Source organism: Gopherus evgoodei, unplaced genomic scaffold, assembly GCF_007399415.2.
Source record: "Gopherus evgoodei ecotype Sinaloan lineage unplaced genomic scaffold, rGopEvg1_v1.p scaffold_274_arrow_ctg1, whole genome shotgun sequence".
Taxonomy (NCBI): domain Eukaryota; kingdom Metazoa; phylum Chordata; order Testudines; family Testudinidae; genus Gopherus; species Gopherus evgoodei.
In genome coordinates, this window is record NW_022059937.1 from 1 (window position 1) to 18,052 (window position 18,052).

The following is an 18,052-nucleotide window of genomic DNA, read 5'->3' on the forward strand; positions in this document are numbered from 1 at the left end:
CCAGTTGAGGCCTAACCAGCGCAGAGTAAAGCGGAAGAATGACTTCTCGTGTCTTGTTTACAACACACCTGTTAATGCATCCCAGAATCACGTTTGCTTTTTTTGCAACAGTATCACACTGTTGACTCATATTAAGCTTGTGGTCTACTATGACCCCTAGGTCTCTTTCTGCCATACTCCTTCCTAGACAGTCTCTTCCCATTCTGTATGTGTGAAACTGATTGTTCCTTCCTAGGTGGAGCACTTTGCATTTATCTTTATTGAACTTCATCCTGTTTACCTCAGACCATTTCTCCAATTTGTCCAGATCATTTTGAATTTTGACCCTGTCCTCCAAAGCAGTTGCAATCCCTCCCAGTTTGGTATCGTCCGCAAACTTAATAAGCGTACTTTCTATGCCAACATCTAAATCGTTGATGAAGATATTGAACAGAACCGGTCCCAAAACAGACCCCTGCGGAACCCCACTTGTTATACCTTTCCAGCAGGATTGGGAGCCATTAACAACTACTCTCTGAGTACGGTTATCCAGCCAGTTATGCACCCACCTTATAGTAGCCCCATCTAAATTGTACTTTCCTAGTTTATCTATAAGAATATCATGGGAGACCGTATCAAATGCCTTACTAAAGTCTAGGTATATCACATCCACCGCTTCTCCCTTATCCAGAAGGCTCATTATCCTATCAAAGAATGCCATCAGATTAGTTTGACACGATTTGTTCTTTACAAATCCATGCTGGCTATTCCCTATCACCTTACCACCTTCCAAGTGTTTGCAGATGATTTCTTTAATTACCTGCTCCATTATCTTCCCTGGCACAGAAGTTAAACTAACTGGTCTGTAGTTTCCTGGGTTGTTTTTATTTCCCTTTTTATAGACGGGCATTATATTTGCCCCCCTCCAGTCTTCTGGAATATCCCCCGTCTCCCATGATTTCCCAAAGATAATAGCTAGAGGCTCAGATACCTCTTCTATTAACTCCTTGAGTATTCTAGGATGCATTTCATCAGGTCCTGGTGACTTGCAGGCATCTAACTTTTCTAAGTGATTTTTACTTGCTCTTTTTTTATTTTATCTCCTAAACCTACCCTCTTTCCATAAGCATTCACTATATTAGACATTCCTTCAGACTTCTCAGTGAAGACCGAAACAAAGAAGTCATTAAGCATCTCTGCCATTTCCAAGTCTCCCGTTACTGTTTCCCCCTCCTCACTGAGCAGTGGGCCTACCCTGTCCATTAGGGGGTGTGTGGGGTGTACAGATGCCTACATCTGGGCTTGTGGGTTCCCTGGGGGGCTTAGAGGTTTGTGGAGAGCACAGATACCTTTATCCAGGCTAGATGGGTTCTGGTGGGATTAGGGGGTTGTGGGGGGCACAGATACCTATGTAAGCAGAATCAAGATGAACTCTACCCTGACATCTGGTGGTGAATTATGGCAAGTGTGGAAAAGAATTTCAGGGTCTGATCATGTTTGCATAGACACACCCACCGTGCCTGACACGTCCACGGCAGCCTGGGATGGTTACTTTGGCAGCTATGGTATCCCCAGTTTATTTGTTGTTGGGGTGTGAGATGTGGAGTGTTGTCACCCTGATTGTGTGGATGAGGAACTGTGAAACAGCTTTGAGACAGGGATTCTCACCATCAATTGAGTGGCACTCACTAGACAAGGGAGTGGGCTCCTTGGGTGAGCCAGAAACACCAATTGCATCTTCTTCTCTTTTAACAGTTGAATAGTAGAGCTGGTTTTTGAATTTCTTAATAATTGAAAATCCAGGTTCCTTGGCTGAAATCATTAAAGTGCTCTGTTAACTAGTCGGGGAGTCTGAAACTATATTACAGAGCAACTGATGGAGAAGAGCAGTTTGTGGAACACTTGAAATGGCTCACGGAGTGAAGTAAGCTAAGCAGTTTTTGGAGACAGCTGGAGCAGATCACAGGTTGGCTGGTGGAGCAGAGCAGCTGGTGGACTGTACTGAGCAGTTCGTGGGGAAGGTGGAAGCAGAATCCCACGGAGAGGCAGGGCAGTCAGCAGTGGACCACGTAAGATACCCCTTTCTACCCAGGGTGGCAGGGGGAAAAACCCTGCAGATAGACTCTTGAACTCTGGGGCTGCGGGACTGTGGGTGATTATGGGGTTGCTGAAGTCTTGAAATATTTGAGGTATTGTACTTTGGAGTCTTCGGGTGATTTGGGGATTGCTAGACTCTAAAGCCCAGGGAAAAGGACACGGCCTAGTTGAGGTGTTTCCCCAATTTAATGCTATGTTGTTTATCTCACGTTATTAAACATTTTCTGCTACACCCAGACTCTATGATTGCGAGAGGGGAAGTATTGCCTCTTTGAGGCACCTAGGGGTGCGTATGTAAAATTTTCCCATATCACTGGGTGAGGGCTCGAGCTGGTTTGCATTACGTAATAGGGAAGGGACCCCTATGTATTGAACCCAGGCCTTGCTGCTATCAATTCAGCCTGGCAGACGGGTTCCACCTATGTCCAGGCTGAAGGGGTCCCAGGGGGCTTAGGAGGTTCGTGGGGGCCACAGAGATCTAGGTCCAGGCTGTAGGGGTCCATGGGGGGCTCAGGGGTTTGGTGGGGGCACAGATACCTACGTCCCAGCTGCAGGGGTCCCAGAGGGGCTTAAGGGCTGTCACGGAGTGTGGTGGAATCTGGCCCTGCACCCCTCTTCCAGGGACACACAGTGACTCAGCCAGCCAGTAAAACAGAAGGTTGTTTTGGCCAACAGGAACGAAGGATACAGCAGGGCTTTTGGGCACAACCAGGACCTGTCAGTCGAGTCCTTCTGGGGGTTCAGGAAGCTTAGTTCCCAGTTTGGGATTCCCTGAATTCCAACTACCCAGCTCCAAAGCAAAAATGAACTAACTCCCTCCAGCCGGCCCCTTCCTGTGTCCAGCTTCCTGGGCAAAGGTGCTCACCCTCTCAGCCCTGCCTAGCTCAAGTTACAGGCTTAGGTCCTGTCCCTCACCTAAAGTCACTCCCTGCTCTCCCATCCCCCACACAGACAGTCCCTACTCCATCACAGTAATGCCCAGAGCATTTCCCGCATTTCTCGAGCTAGGCAGCAGGGAGGGGGTCAGCACCTTTGCCTGGGAAGCTGGACCAAGGAAGGGGCTGGAAGGAGGGAGTTAGTTCATTTTTGGTTTGGAGCTGGGTTGTTGAAATTCAGGGAATCCCAAACTGGGAACTAAGCTTCCTGAACCCCCAGAAGGACTCATTTAAGGGGTCCTGGTTGTGCCCAAAAGCTCTGCTGTATCCTTCATTCCTGTTGGCCAAAAAAACCTTCTGTTTTACTGGCTGGCTGAGTCACTGTGTGTCCCAGGAAGAGGGGTGCAGGGCCAGATTCCACCACACTCCGTGACACCCCCTAAGCCCCTCCGGGACCCCTGCAGCCTGGACTTAGGTATCTGTGGCCCCCACCAAACCTCTGAGCCCCCCAGGGACTCCTACAGCCTGGACCTAGATATCTGTGGCCCCCACGAACTCCCTAAGAACCCCCAGGGACCCCTTGAGTCTGGACGCAGGTGGAACCCTTCTGCCAGGCTGAACTGATAGCAGCAAGGACTGGGTTCAATACATAGGGGTCCCTTCCCTACAATGTAATGCAAACGAGCTCGAGCCCCCACCCAGTGACATGGGAAAATTTTACATACGCACCCCTAGGTGCCTCAAAGAGGCAATACTTCCCCTCTCGCAAGCACAGAGTCTGGGTGTAACAGTAAATATTTAATAACGTGAGATAAACAACATAGCATTAAATTGGGAAAACACCTCAACTAGCCTGTGTCCTTTTCCCTGGGCTCATGAGTCCAGCAATCCCAAAATCACCCCAAGGCTCCAAAGTCCAATATCTCCAATGTTTCAAGAGTCCAGCAACCCCAAAATCACCCACAGTCCCGTAGCCCCAGAGTTCAAGAGTCTATCTGCAGGGTTTTTTCCCCTGCCAGCCTGGGTAGAAAGGGGCACCTTACGTGGTCCATTGCCGACTGCCCTGCCTCTCTATGGGATTCTGCTTTTGCCTTCCCCACAAACTGCTCAGCTCGGTCCACCAGCTGCTCTGCCAGCTGACCTGTGTTCTGCTCCAGCTGTCCCCCAAAAATGCTAGACTCACCTCACTCCGTGGGCCACTCCCACAAACTGCTCCTGTCTGCCAACTACTGTGCTCTGCAATACAGTTTCAGACTCCCCCACAAGCTAACACATCTTTTCAGTGATTTCAGCTCAAGAACCTAGAACTTCAACTACTAAGAGAATCAAAAATCAACACTGCTATTCAACCGTTAAAAGAATAAAAGGTGCAATTGGTAACTCTAGCTCACCCAAGGAGCCCACTCCCTTGTCTAGCGAGTGCCACTCAATTGGTGGTGAGAATCACTGTCTCAAAGCAGTTTCACAGTTCCTCATCCACACAATCAGGGTGACAACACTCCACATCTCATGCCCCAACAACAAATAAACTGGGGATACCACAGCTGCCAAAACAACCATCCCAGGCTGCCGTGACCATGTCAGGCGGGGTGGGTGTGCCTATGCAAACACGATCAGCCCCTGAAATTCTTTTTCACACTCGCCATAATTCACCACCAGATGTCAGGGTAGAGTTCATCCTGCTTCTGCTTACATAGGTACCTGTGCCCCCTCCCACCACAACCCCCTAATCCCACCAGGACCCATCTATGCTGGATAAAGATATCTGTGCTCCCCACAAACCTCTAAAGCCCCAGGGAACCCACAAGCCCAGATGCAGGCATTGTATGCCCCACAAACCCCCTAAGACCCACAGGACCCCTTCAGCCTGTAGGTAGGTATCTGTGACCCCCAGAGCCACACAAAGACCCCCGGGACCCCTACAGCATGGATGTTTGTATCTGTGATCCCCACAAACCGCCTAAGCTATCCAGGGCCCCCTACAATAGGGACATAGGTATCTGTTCCCCCCCAACACACCTAATCCCCCCCAGAACGCCTCCAGCCTAGACGTAGGTATCTCTGACCCCACGAATCCCCTAAGCCATGACGGGACCCCTCCAGCATGGACATTCGTATCTGTGCCCCCACAACCCCCCTAAGACCCCCAAAACCTCTCCAGCCTAGATGCAGCTATCTGTGCCCTCACAACCCCCCTATGCCACACGGAATGCCTCTAGCCTAGCCGCAGGTATCTGTGCCCAACACGAACCCCCTGAGGGCCCCAGGACCCCTCTTGCCTGGATGAAGGTATCTGTGCCCCCCACAAACCCGTAAGCCCCCCCCACGGATCCTTATACCCTGGACATAGGTATCTGTGCACTCTCACGAAACCACTGATCCTCCCAGCGACCCCTACAGCATGGACGTAGGTATCTGTACCCCAAAATGCCCAAAAGTAACCCCGGGACCCCTACAGCCTCGAAATAGGTATCTGTGCCCCCCACATCTCCCTAATACCCCCAGAACCCCTCCAGCATGGATGAGGATATTTGTGACCTCCAGGAACCCCCTAAGCCTCCCCAGGACTTCTCCAGCCTGGACACAGGTATCTCTGCCCCCCACAAGCCCCCTAAGACAAATAGGGGCCCCACCAGCCTGGTTGTAGGTGTGTGTATGCCGCACAAACCCCCTAAGCTCCCCAGGGCCCCCTCTAACTGGGACGTAGGTATCTGCACAATCACAACCCCTTAAGTCCCCCAGGGACCCCTCCAGACCATACGTAGGTTTCTGTGTCCCTCACCAACTCCCTAAACTCCCAGGGACCACTACAGCCTGGACCTATGTATTTCTGCTCACCACAACCCCCTAAGCCGTCCAGGGACCTGTCCCGCCCGGAAGTAGATATTTGTGTCCCCCATGAAGCCCCTAATCCCCACCGGAATGCCTCCAGCCTAGACGTAGCTATCTATGCCCCCCATGACCCCTAAGGCCCCCAGGGATCTCTACAGCCTCTACGTAGGTGTGATGCTCTGTGCATTACCCTGCATGGCCACACAGTGTCACTGTTGCTCCATGAGGGAAATGCTCTGTGTACTACCCTGCGTGACCACACGGTGCCACTGTTGCTCCATGCAGGAAATGGTCTGTGCATTACCCTGCGTGGCCACACGCTGTCACTGTTGAACCATGAGGGAAATGCTCTGTGTACTACCCTGAGTGGCCACATGGTGTCACTGTTGCTCTGTGAGGAAAATGCTCTGTGCATTACCCTGCGTGGCCACACGGTGTCACTGGTGCTCCATGCGGGATATGCACTGGGCATTACTGTGATGGAGTAGGGACTGTTTGTGGGAGGGATGGGAGAGCAGCAGGTGACCTTAGGACCGGACACGTGCTCAGCCTGTAACCTGAGCTAGGCAGGAGGGAGGGGGTCAGCACCTTTGCCCCGGAAGCTGGACACAGGAAGGGGCCGGCTGGAGGGAGTTGGGTTAGTTCAGTTTCGGTTTTGGTCTGGGTGGTTGGAATTCAGGGAATCCCAAACTGGGAACTAAGTTTCCTGAAGCCCCAGAGGGACTCGATTGCGGGATCCTGCTTGTGCCTTCAAGCTCTGCTGTATCCTTCACTCCTGTTGTCCAATAAACTTTCTGTTTTATTGGCTGGCTGAGAGTCACTGTGAGTCCCAGGAAGAGGGGTGCAGGACTCGACTCCCCCACACTCCGTGACAGACCCTAAGCCCCTCCAGGACCCCTGCAGCCTGGATGTAGGTATCTGTGCCCCCCACCAAATACCTAAGACCCCCGGAGACCCCTCCAGCCTGAACTTAGGTATCGGTGCCCCCCACAACCCCACTAAGCCCCCCAGGTACCTATACAGCCAGGACATTTGTATCTGTGCCCTATAGGGACTCCATAAGCCCCCTGGGACACTCCAGTGTGCACGTAGCTATATGTGCCCCTCAGAAACCCCCTAACCCCCCAGGAACCCCTACAGCCTGGACGTAGGTATTTGTACCCCCACAACCCCCCTAAACCCCCCGGGACATCTACAATCTGGACGTAGATATCTGTGCCCCTCATGAAACCTCTAAACCCCCCCCCCCGGGACTGATACAGCCTGGACATACGTATCTGTGCCCACCCAAACCCCTAAGACCCCCTGGTACCCGTACAGCCTGGACATAGGTATCTTGGGCCACCAAAAATCCCCTAAGACTCCCAGGATGCCTCCAGCCTGGACATAGGTATCTATGCCCCCCACTAACCCTCTAAGCCCCCCTGGTACCACTACAGCCTGGATGTACGAATATGTGCCCCCCACGAACCCCCTAAGCCCCCCTGGGACCCCTAGAGCCTGGAGATTGGTATCTGTGTCCTCCCCCAAAACTCTCTAAGCCCCCCAGGGACCCCTACAGCCTGGACGTAGGTATCTGTGCACCCCAAGGCCCCTAAGATCCCCCAGACCTCTACAGCCTGGATGTAAGTGTGATGGTGCTGCCCGTGGGAGCCAGCTGAGGTCACTCAATCAGGGTGAACCGCAAACAAAACAGGACAGACAAATTCCAAACGCTGCTGGTTATTCTGATACTTAGATTTACCAAGCCAACACAAAACAGCTTCTGTAGTACCTCACTGGTTACTTAGAAGTTTAAACCACGCAGTTCCCTTAAAGTACCCAGCCTCAGGCCTCCGTCCAGACACACCTGTCAGATATGATGATGATTCCTGAAAATCTTACTTCATCATGTTAAAGAAAAGATTCTTCCGATCCCAAAGGATCAGCTACATACCCAGGTTCAATTATAACTTATATCTTACCTAAAATACATGCTATAGCCAATTCTTATTAACTAAACTAAAATGTATTAGAAAAGAAAAGAGAGTGTTGGTTAAAAGATTAATAGACATATCGACCTGAATTCAATTCTTGAGGTTCAGATACATAGTAGAGGTGAGCTTGTAGTTGCCAAAAGTCCTTTTAGAAATAGTCCATAGGTTATAGTCCAATTTCCATATTCAGGGTGGCTCCAGTCAATGACTGGGGATCTCAATCCTTGTGGCTTAAGGTTTCCCTCTGTTGAAACCCAAAGCAGATCTGAGATGAAGAAGGATCGTGTCCCAGGGTTCTTATAAATTTCCAGCAGCCTTTCGGCCTGAGAAGACAATAGGCTTAACTCTCCTTCCAAGCATCCTGGCAATTAGTACAGAGTAATTTATTCATTAAACAGTTCAGATACAGGTTACCACAACTTTCAAAGAGACACATAGACAATAATACTATTTCACTCAAGTATCATCATTAATGTTAATATTCCTTTTTTGCTCTTTGAATTAAAACTATAGCAATAGACAAGACTTGTTTGCTAACATCACAAGACCTGAGCAAACATCTCCCCTTCTACCTCTAACACTGCAGACTTGCATTTCAAAGCTCTGTTCATTTACATATCTTGCTAACCAGTTCTTAAGGTTCACCCATGGGTCAGATCAGTCGGTGAGGTGAGTTAATTAACTCTTTCTGGCCCTGTCACCTTTCAATGAGATATTAGATTATACTTATAATGTCACAGTCGCGGTGAGTCGACTGCTGCAGCTCCCCGTAGACTCTGCCTGCGTCTCTCACAGAGCTGGAGTACAGCAGTCGAGGGTAGAGCACTCGATGTGTTGCATCTACACTAGACGCGATATATCGACCCCCGCTGGATCGATCGCTGCCCACCGATTCGGCAGGTGGTATAGACATACCCCAAGTATCTGGTGATCGGAGCTGGACCCCGGAGGGGGACACATTGAAGGAACTCAGGAGCAAAGGTGCCTCTATTGTCAACTGTCAGGGCTGCTGTGGCTCAGAGGAGGGTGCTTGACTGCCTGGCAGGCTTAGGCGCCACAAGCCTGGGAGGCAGGAGAAGTGAAGCGGCCACGGTGTGCTCAGGGTGCTCGTGCTTGGAGCAGGGGTGAGCAGGGGCGAGGGGCGGTGCCACAGGGCAGAGCGGGGGAGTTGCCACAAGAGGGGAGCCTCAGGGTGGAGGGGGGGAGCTGCTACGGGTGGGGCACCTCAGGGTGAGGGCGCAGGGGGGGAGGGTGCAAGGTGGAAGTTTCGCCTAGGGAGTGAAACATCCTTGCACCAGCCCTGCCCCATGCCCTGCCTGCAGCCAGCCCTGCACCCCCTGCCCTGCCCAGCCCGCAGCCAGCCTCTGTCTCCAGACAGCCCTGCACCTTCTGCCCTGCCCACACCAGCCGCATCCTCCCTGCCCTACTTGCAGCCAGCCCTGCAGCAAGCCCCTGACAAACCCCCAGCCCTGTCTCCAGCCATCTCCTACCGCACCTGCCTGTGGCCCTGCCCAAAGCCAACCAGCCCCCCCACACACCCAGCCTTCACCAGCCCTGCACCATCTGTCTGCAGCCAGCCCTGCATCCCCTGCCCTGTCTCCAGCCAACCCGATGCACCCCCCTGCCTGAAGCCAGCCAGCCCCGCACCCCTTGCCCTGCCTGCAGCCAGACCCTACCTCCAGCCAGCCCCATGTCCACTGGTGCCCTGCACTTCCCAGGGCAGTAACCCTGCACATCTGCTTCAATGAGGGGGGCAGGGAGCAGCTGGGACCCACACATGTGCACACCCTAGGGTGACCAGACAGCAAGTGTGAAAAATCGGGACAGGGGGTGGGAGGTAATAGGATCCTAGATAAGAAAAAGACCCCAAAATTCGGACTGTCCCTATAAAATCAGGACATCTGGTCACCCTAGCACACCCCCAGGACTCCTGAGTTCCATTGCTGGGTTTCCTATTGGTTCCACTGCTGGTTCTTTTCCTTTTCCTGGGGGACTTTGGGCAAGTTGCTCCCCCCTCTAGGGCTCTGTCCTCAGCAGTCAAATGGGGATTTCATACTTTCCCGCTATTGGAAAGTGCTGGGAGAATCTCCCAGCAAAAGCTGCTCTGACAGTGCTAAGCAGCATCTGACCATTCAAGGTCGGAGCGCACTGCCCAGGAGGAGTGTTTGGCTCTGGGGTTTCACTTCAGCCCAGTGTAGAGAGAGGGGTCCAGCCATGGAGTTTGGCTCAAGAAGACCAAGTCTCCAATTTTTTAAGGACGTTTTGAATTTCAATCCTGTGCTCCAAAGTGATTGGTGTCAGTTGCAAATTTTAGAAGCATGGTCTCCACTGCATTTTCCAAATCATGCATGAAAATATTGAATAGTACCGGACTCCGGACTGATGCCTGCCAGACCCACTAGGTACACCCTCTCCATTGGACAGCCAAATATGGAGAAGGGCTCCTGGAGTCTGGGCTTTCAACCAGCTCTGCACCCACATTACACTGATTGCAGCTGGACTGCATTTCCCTCGTTTGCTTGTGAGAATGTCCTACGGGACAGTGTCAAAAGCCTTAGTAACACCAAGCTAGATCCCATCTACTGTTTACCCACCTCCACCAGGCCCGGAACCCTGCCGAAGAAGGAAAGAGGATCGGTTTGGAATGATTTGTTCTTGACAAATCCATGCTCACTCATCCTAAGAACCAAATTATCCTGTAGGTGCTGCTGACAAACTGAGTGTTTAAGAATGGATTCCAGTATCTCTCCAGCTATGGCAGTCAGGCTAGCTAGTCTGTAAGTCCCAGGGGTCTCTTTGTTCCCCTTTGAAAGATAGGTCCTGTCTTGTTCATGGATGGGAAGATGTTCTTTTTCAGGGATCTCAGACGAGAACTGGGGCACAACACCTGGTTTGTTAAGGCCACAAAAACGGAGGCAGGAACCTCTTCTCTCCTGCTGGCAAAGAACCCCAGGTACCTAAAAGATAGGGACTCACATCCTTGAAAGGGCTTTAAAAAGGCAGTGGTTAAAAAGTTTGGCCTCGACCATTTCTTGTTTCCACAGACTAGACACTTTAGCAAACTTTAGAATTCCTTTGTGCTAAAACACCGTGAAACTCCCCTTTCTTCTTCACAGAGGGCTTCAACACCCCTTCTCTCACTCAGGCTCACAACTGCCCAGAATTCGAGAACTGTCCCTGTTCCCATTGGACAAATGGGAGGAGCCTGAGGTACAGAGAAGGGAGGTGACCTACCCAAGGGCCTACACAGCAAGGCGGTGGCAGAGCCAGAAAGAGAAGCCACCAGTCAGACTCCTGTTCTAACAGACAACAAATCCCCCCAGAGGCAGGGATAGAGCTCAGGAATTGAGATGGTGGGAAAATTTCATTCCAACCATTTCTGTCCGAAAATCCCATTCAGACTAAACCAGTTTGTTTCTCAGAATCATAAGTGAGATGGAAGTTCTTTGCAAAAAGATTTTTTTCCAAACAAAAGCATCTCCTGTTTGTCACAGTGTGTTAAATTGTGTCATCACACACAAGGAGGAGACACTTAGATCTTGAAAATTAGATAAGATGCTTCAGTCTGAGCTAAGTCGTTGCTACTTTTAACAATTCCAAAATAAAAAAATACAAATAAAAAAGACTGTTTCAGCTAATCTATTATGTCATAATCTGCTCTGAGTAAACCTGATGGGACACCTCATATTATGCACTACTCTTAGTGACACTCTCCAATGGATCCCCATCCTCCACCCACCATGAGGTAGGTAAGAGTGGATCATTATTATCCCTACTTGAAAGAGGGAGAAGCTAAGGCTGAGAAAGGAGAATTGACTTTGCTAAGGTCACACAGCCAGGCAGAAACAGAGTTGGGAATAGGACCCAAGAGCCCTGATTTTCAAACCAACCATCGGATCTTGAATTTCAGACATTGAATGACCTGAATAATGTGCTCTCAGATGAACTCCAGACCAACAACAGTGCACAGTAATTATTCAGCAAGTATTTGAGGAGAACTGCAATGTTAGAGAGAATCATCAACTGCTCAGAGACAATTAATGCAGAGAAGCAACAAAATTTGTCAAACATAGAACTGGTTCTGACTTATTTCCTTGGTCTTAAAAGAGAACAACATGGACCTGAGTCTCCTCCCTGTCAATAACCCCCTGCTCAGCCAATCAGGATAGAGACTGAGGATGGGAGGCTGAGGATTCTTACCAGAGAGCCCAAAAGATGGCCCAGGTGACTGCTGGGGATCACTGCCCAAGCACTATTTCAGTCCCACATTTTTGGGTGGATCTCTCACAGTGGGAGCTGCAGAGCACTCCCCCGCAACACACACACACACACACAAGCACACCTGCTGGTGTTGAGAGGGGAATAGGAAAAAGGAGAAAAGAAGCAAGAGAAGAAGAGAAAGGAGGGAAGGATGGATGGAGGAAAAGCTGAAACAAAAAGGACAAACCCTTATGTTTCCACTGATTCTAAGGGACAAAATCCCAGGTGCGCAATAAAATTCTGCCTCCTTAAGCTCGTGTTTTCCATGCCTAGAATTCAACTCTCACCAGATGGATCAGACTGAACAGGTTTCAAACCTCCAGGAGGCTCTTACCTTCTAAACAGGGACGGCTGTTTTCTAGTAAAATCACTACAAGGGAAGGAGAAAATTCGAAAGAGGTTCCTCCTGGTGCTCACATCTGTGAACCCGAATACTTTATCAGTCCTCAAGGAGAGACCTGGAGAAGGAGACTTGCTGACGCAAAGCCACAGGGGTCTCTGAGGTTTCCCTGGCCCCTCGCCCCTGTCCTGCCTGGCTGATGTCAGCATCTCTCTGTGAGGTCACTACGTCCCCATCTCCTTTGACCAATAGTCTGAGGTCCTGCAAAAGGCCTTTGTGATGTCACTGCCACACCCCTCCCTTGCTGTGCTAATGTCCTGCCCCAGGCCAGGCACTTTGGAGGTTTGAGCTACTCCCTGTGGATCACCCCACTCAAGGAGTGTTCGTTCTAGGCAGCAAGCCGGCTAGACAGTAAAACATCAGATGCTGCTCCCAATGCTACGCTCCGTTTTTCAGAAATTAGTCGACTTTATGGCCAGAAGAGACCATTAGAGCATCTAATCATATAATCATAGAATATTAGGGTTGGAAGGGACCTCAGGAAGTCATCTAGTCCAATCCACTGCTCAAAGCAGGACCAATCCCCAACTAAATCATCCCAGCCAGGGCTTTGTCAAGCCTGACCTTAAAAACCTCTAAGGAAGGAGATTCCACCACCTCCCTAGGGAACCCATTCCAGTGCTTCACCACCCTCCTAGTGAAAAAGTTTTTTCCTAATATCCAGCCTATACCTCCCCCACTGCAACTTGAGACCATTACTCCTTGTTCTCTCATCTGCTACCACTGAGAACAGTCTAGATCCATCCTCTTTGGAACCCCCTTTCAGGTACTTAAAAGCAGCTATCAAATCCCCCCTCAGTCTTCTCTTCTGCAGACTAAACAAGCCCAGTTCCCTTAGCCTTTCCTCATTAGTCATGCGCTTCAGACCCCTGATCATTTTTGTTGCCCTCTGCTGGACTGTTTCCAATTTTTCCACATCCTTCTTGTAGTGTCGGGCCCCAAACTGGACACAGTACACCAGATGAGGCTTCACCAATGCCGAATAGAGAGGAATGATCACATCCCTCGATCTGCTGGCAATGCCCCTACTTATACAGCCCAGAATGCCATTAGCCTTCTTGGCAACAAGGGCACACTGTTGACTCATAGCCAGCTTCTCGTCTAGTGTAACCCCTAGGTCCTTTTCTGCAGAACTGCTTCCTAGCCATTTGGTCCCTAGTCTGTAACAGTGAATGGGATTCTTCCGTCCTAAGTGCAGGACTCAGCACTTGTCCTTGTTGAACCTCATCAGGTTTCTTTTGGCCCAGTCCTCTAATTTGTCTAGGTCCCTCTGTATCCTATCCCTACCCTCCAGTGTATCTACCACTCCTCCCAGTTTAGTGTCATCTGCAAACTTGTTGAGGGTGCAATCCACACCATCCTCCAGATCATCAATGAAGATATTGAACAAAACCAGCCCCAGGACCGACCCTTGGGGCACTGTGCTTGAAACCGGCTGCCAACTAGACATGGAGCCGTTGATCACTACCCATTGAGCCTGACGATCTAGCCAGCTTTCTATCCACCTTACAGTCCATTCATCCAGCCCACACTTCTCTAACTTGCTGGCAAGAATACTATGGGAGATCGTATCAAAAGCTTTGCTAAAGTCAAGGAATAACACATCCACTGCTTTCCCCTCATCCACAGAGCCAGTTATCTCCTCATAGAAGGTAATTAGGTTAGTCAGGCATGACTTGCCCTTGGTGAATCCATGCTGACTGTTCCTGATCACTTTCCTCTCCTCTAAGTGCTTCAGAAGTGATTCCTTGAGGACCTGCTCCATGATTTTTCCAGGGACTGAGGTGAGACTGACTAGCCTGTAGTTCCTCGGATCCTCCTTCTTCCCTTTTTTAAAGATGGACACTACAGTAGCCTTTTTCCAGTCATCCGGGACCTCCCCCGATCTCCATGAGTTTTCAAAGATAATGGCCAATGGCTCTGCAATCACATCCGCCAACTCCTTTAGCACCCTCGGATGCAGCGCATCCGGCCCCATGGACATGTGCTCGTCTCCAGTTTTTCTAAATAGTCCCAAACCACTTCTTTCTCCACAGAGGGCTGGTCACCTTCTCCCCATGCTGTGCTGCCCAGTGCAGCAGTCTGGGAGCTGACCTTGTTTGTGAAGACAGAGGCAAAAAAAGCATTGAGTACATTAGCTTTTTCCACATCCTCTGTCCACTAAGTTACCTCCCTCATTCAGTAAGGGGCCCACACTTTCCTTGACTTTCTTCATGTTACTAACATACCTGAAGAAAGCCTTCTTGTTACTCTTAACATCTCTTGCTAGCTGCAACTCCGAGTGTGATTTGGCCTTCCTGATTTCACTCCTGGATGCCTGAGCAATATTTTTATACTCCTCCCTGGTCATTTGTCCAATCTTCCACTTCTTGGAAGCTTCTTTTTTGCGTTTAAGATCAGCAAGGATTTCACTGTTAAGCCAAGCTGGTCGCCTGCCATATATACTATTCTTTCTACACATTGGGATGTTTTTTTCCTGCAGCCTCAGTAAGGATTCTTTAATCCTTTAGAGGATTGGAACTGATTTCAGTGGAGTCACATGTTTGCTAGGTTTTTATGCATTTGCACAGGAAAATATTGAGTGTTTCCATTCATTTCAGGGATCCCTACTCAGTGGAACTCCTCAACATAACATAAATGCAATTACTTTTGTTAAAGGAAGAGATTTATAAGGGGGCACTTGGGTTAGAACCAAGGACCATTTGATCTGCAGTCAAACACTCTACCACTGAGCTACACCCCCATGACTGCTGTGGAGGTAAGTCAGTGATCTTAAAGATTTTGAAGGACAGGCCCTGCCTCAGAGATCTCCTGTTCTCTTCCCAGACCACAGTGCTTTTAAAAATGGGGTTTGATTAAACTTATAGATACATGGAGACACCACAGCTTGCACACCCACCCACATAGCTTCCCCCAGTGACATAGCTACCACCTCTCGGGGAGATGGATTAACTACACGGACGGGACAGCTCTCTCCCCTCTGCTTAGAGCATCTTCATTCTTTATGAATAGGTAGGAAAGAACCTCCTGAATGGACAGTAACCAATTTATCAAATATTGCTGGGTCTGCATTCAATATGGGTAACTGGTCGTATTGGGCTGGATTAGTAGGAGCATTTCCAGCAGATCGAGAGAAGTGATTATTCCCCTCTATTCGGCACTGGTGAGGCCACATCTGGAGCATTGTGTCCAGTTTTTGCCCTCCCACTACAGAAACAAATTGGAGAGAGTCTAGGGGAGGGCAACAAAAATGATTAGGGGGCAGGGGACTTACGAGGAGAGGCTGAGGGCACGGTCACCCAGAGGGGGGGGCAAGTGGGGCAATTTACCCCAGGCCCTGCAGGGATCCCATGAGAATATAGTATTCTATAGTATTGCAACTTTTTTTTATGGAAGGGGCACCCAAAATTGTTTTGCCTCAGGCCCCCTGAATCCTCTGGGCAGTTCTGTCCACTCCACCTCCTTGACTCATTCTCCTCCCTCTGAAGCCCCACCTGTGCTCTGCTCTCACTCCCATTTGGCCACTTCCCACTCCTGCTCTTTCTCTTTGGCTGAGGCCTGCTGGTCCACCTTTTGCTTGCTCCTCTCCTCCCCGAAGGCCTCCTTCTGTCTCTCCACCCCCGCCCCCAAGGTCTGCATGCTGCCCCCACCTCTCTGCCCTTCCCCTGAGACTCACCCTGCCCAGCACTCACACCTCTCTGCCTCTCCTGAGACCCACCTTGCCCAGCACTCACACCTCTCTATCCCCTCCCCTGACCTGCCCTGTCCACCACCCACACCTCTTTGCCCCACCTATAAGACCGGCCCTGCCCACCACTTGCACCTCTCTGCCCCTCACCTGAGACCCACCCTGTCCACCTCTTTCCTCGGTCATCTCTTGTTATTCCTTGAAACATCAAGGATGGAATAAAAAGCTGAGTTTACTCCAGGGTGAGGAAAGAAAGGAGCCACCAACCCCCTGGCAAAGCTCAGTGCCCCAGAGAAAACCTGCCCCCTGCTATTGCAATCCCTGATGTGCTGGGGATAGGATGGTAAAGGAACTGTCTGAATGATCAAGGCAGGAAATGGACAACAATCTACAGGAACGTCATTGACCACAAACACACTCTCCTCATGCTCCAGCCAGAAGGGAAATGAGCAGGAATTCTTGCAGTTCAGCCAGGGACACACTTACACAATGGCACAGCAGTGTGTGTGTTGTGGAAGCTGGTCTGAGGGAACAATTGGAATTGATCACTCAGTGAGAACAGAACTGGAGTGTAGTGAGAGACCCATCTCAAGCAAGTAGTTGTGGCCGAGTGGTTAAGGTGATGGACTAGCAATCCATTGGGGTCTCCCTGTGCTGGTTCAAATCCTGTCAACTACGGAGGAAGTTGTGGTTCTTCAGTTTCAGCAGAGCTGGGTCTTGTCTCACTCTCAAGCTGTCTCTACACTATTGGGTAATGTGGCTTTAAAGTGTTTCAATTAAACAGCTGTTGCATGTCCACACTATGCCCCTTGTGTCACCAGAGCACATCCAGGCTAGACTCTTGGATGGCCACAGAGAGCAGTGCATTGTGGGTAGCTGTGCAACTGGCTGTGGGTGCTTTGGGAAGGGTTTGCAAAGCCTCACAGGCTGGTACAGCATCACATGATGCAGGTTTCTCTATCCCATTGTTCCATGGGAATCCTACTAGATTGCCTGCTGCTTTTCAACTGCAATGTGCCTGGTGGGGTAGTGTGTGTGTTGGGGAAGAGTGTGTGGGCACACTGTCTCTAAGTTCAGACAGCTGCTGCAAGCAACCAGTCCTGAGGCAGGGGGAAGGGGACAGCCCCAACATCAGCCCCTGTTTCCCTCACTGGCTCAGCTCAGCACAGCAGCCTCTGTGACACACACACACTGCTGCCTGCTTAGCTCTGTGTCAGGGGTGCTGGAACAGGGGGTTAGAGGGCTTTGGCCCCACCACTCTTTACTGGCTGTTAGGACAAATGATGGAGTGGGGGGAAGGGTGGAGTCTTGGGGGGAAGAGGCGTTCTGTGGGTGTGGCCTCGGGGGAGGGGTGGTGTGAATGTGGGTCCCTGGGGAAGGGGTGTCATGGGAGCACCACAGTTCAGACAACAGTGCCCCCACACACACTGTAAGGAAGCTCCCGTCGCCCCTGCTCTGTGTTCGTGGCGCGGGAGAGAGCAGCGTTCCACGGCAGTGATTTGCTCCCCAGGGCTCCGGCAGGGGGGCTCAGGCAGCGATTTAAAGGGCCTGGGGCTTTGGCCTCTGCAGGGAGCCCTGGGCCCTTTAAATCACCAGCTTGGGGAACCTGGGCCGGGCTAGCACAGCGTAACCGCTCTTGCCGGTACCCCATACCGGACCGGACCAGCTTACTTTCACCTCTGGAAGGTCCTCACCTGGATCAATAACTGGTTAAAAGCTAGGAAACAAAGGGTAGGACTAAATGGTCAGTTTTCAGGATGCAAACAGGTAACTAGTGGTGTCTGTACTGCGACTATTCAACATATTGATAAACGATCTGCTAAACAGCGAGGTGATAAAATTTGCAGATGATCCCAAACTACAGAGGATAGTTAAGTGCGAAGCAGCCTGTGAGGAGCTAAAAAGAGATTTCACAAAACTGGGTGAAAGGGCAACAAAATGGCAG

General features: G+C 50.5%; 2 non-coding genes across 2 annotated transcripts; one reads left to right on the forward strand and one right to left on the reverse strand.

Annotated features, from left to right (window-relative positions):
- Nucleotides 1-15,090: 15,090 nt before the first annotated feature.
- Nucleotides 15,091-15,162, reverse strand: TRNAC-GCA. Its single transcript has one exon. It is a non-coding gene; the product is annotated as a tRNA-Cys (tRNA).
- Nucleotides 15,163-16,703: 1,541 nt separating this feature from the next.
- TRNAA-AGC lies at nt 16,704-16,785 on the forward strand. Its single transcript has one exon. It is a non-coding gene; the product is annotated as a tRNA-Ala (tRNA).
- The last annotated feature ends 1,267 nt before the right edge of the window (nt 16,786-18,052 follow it).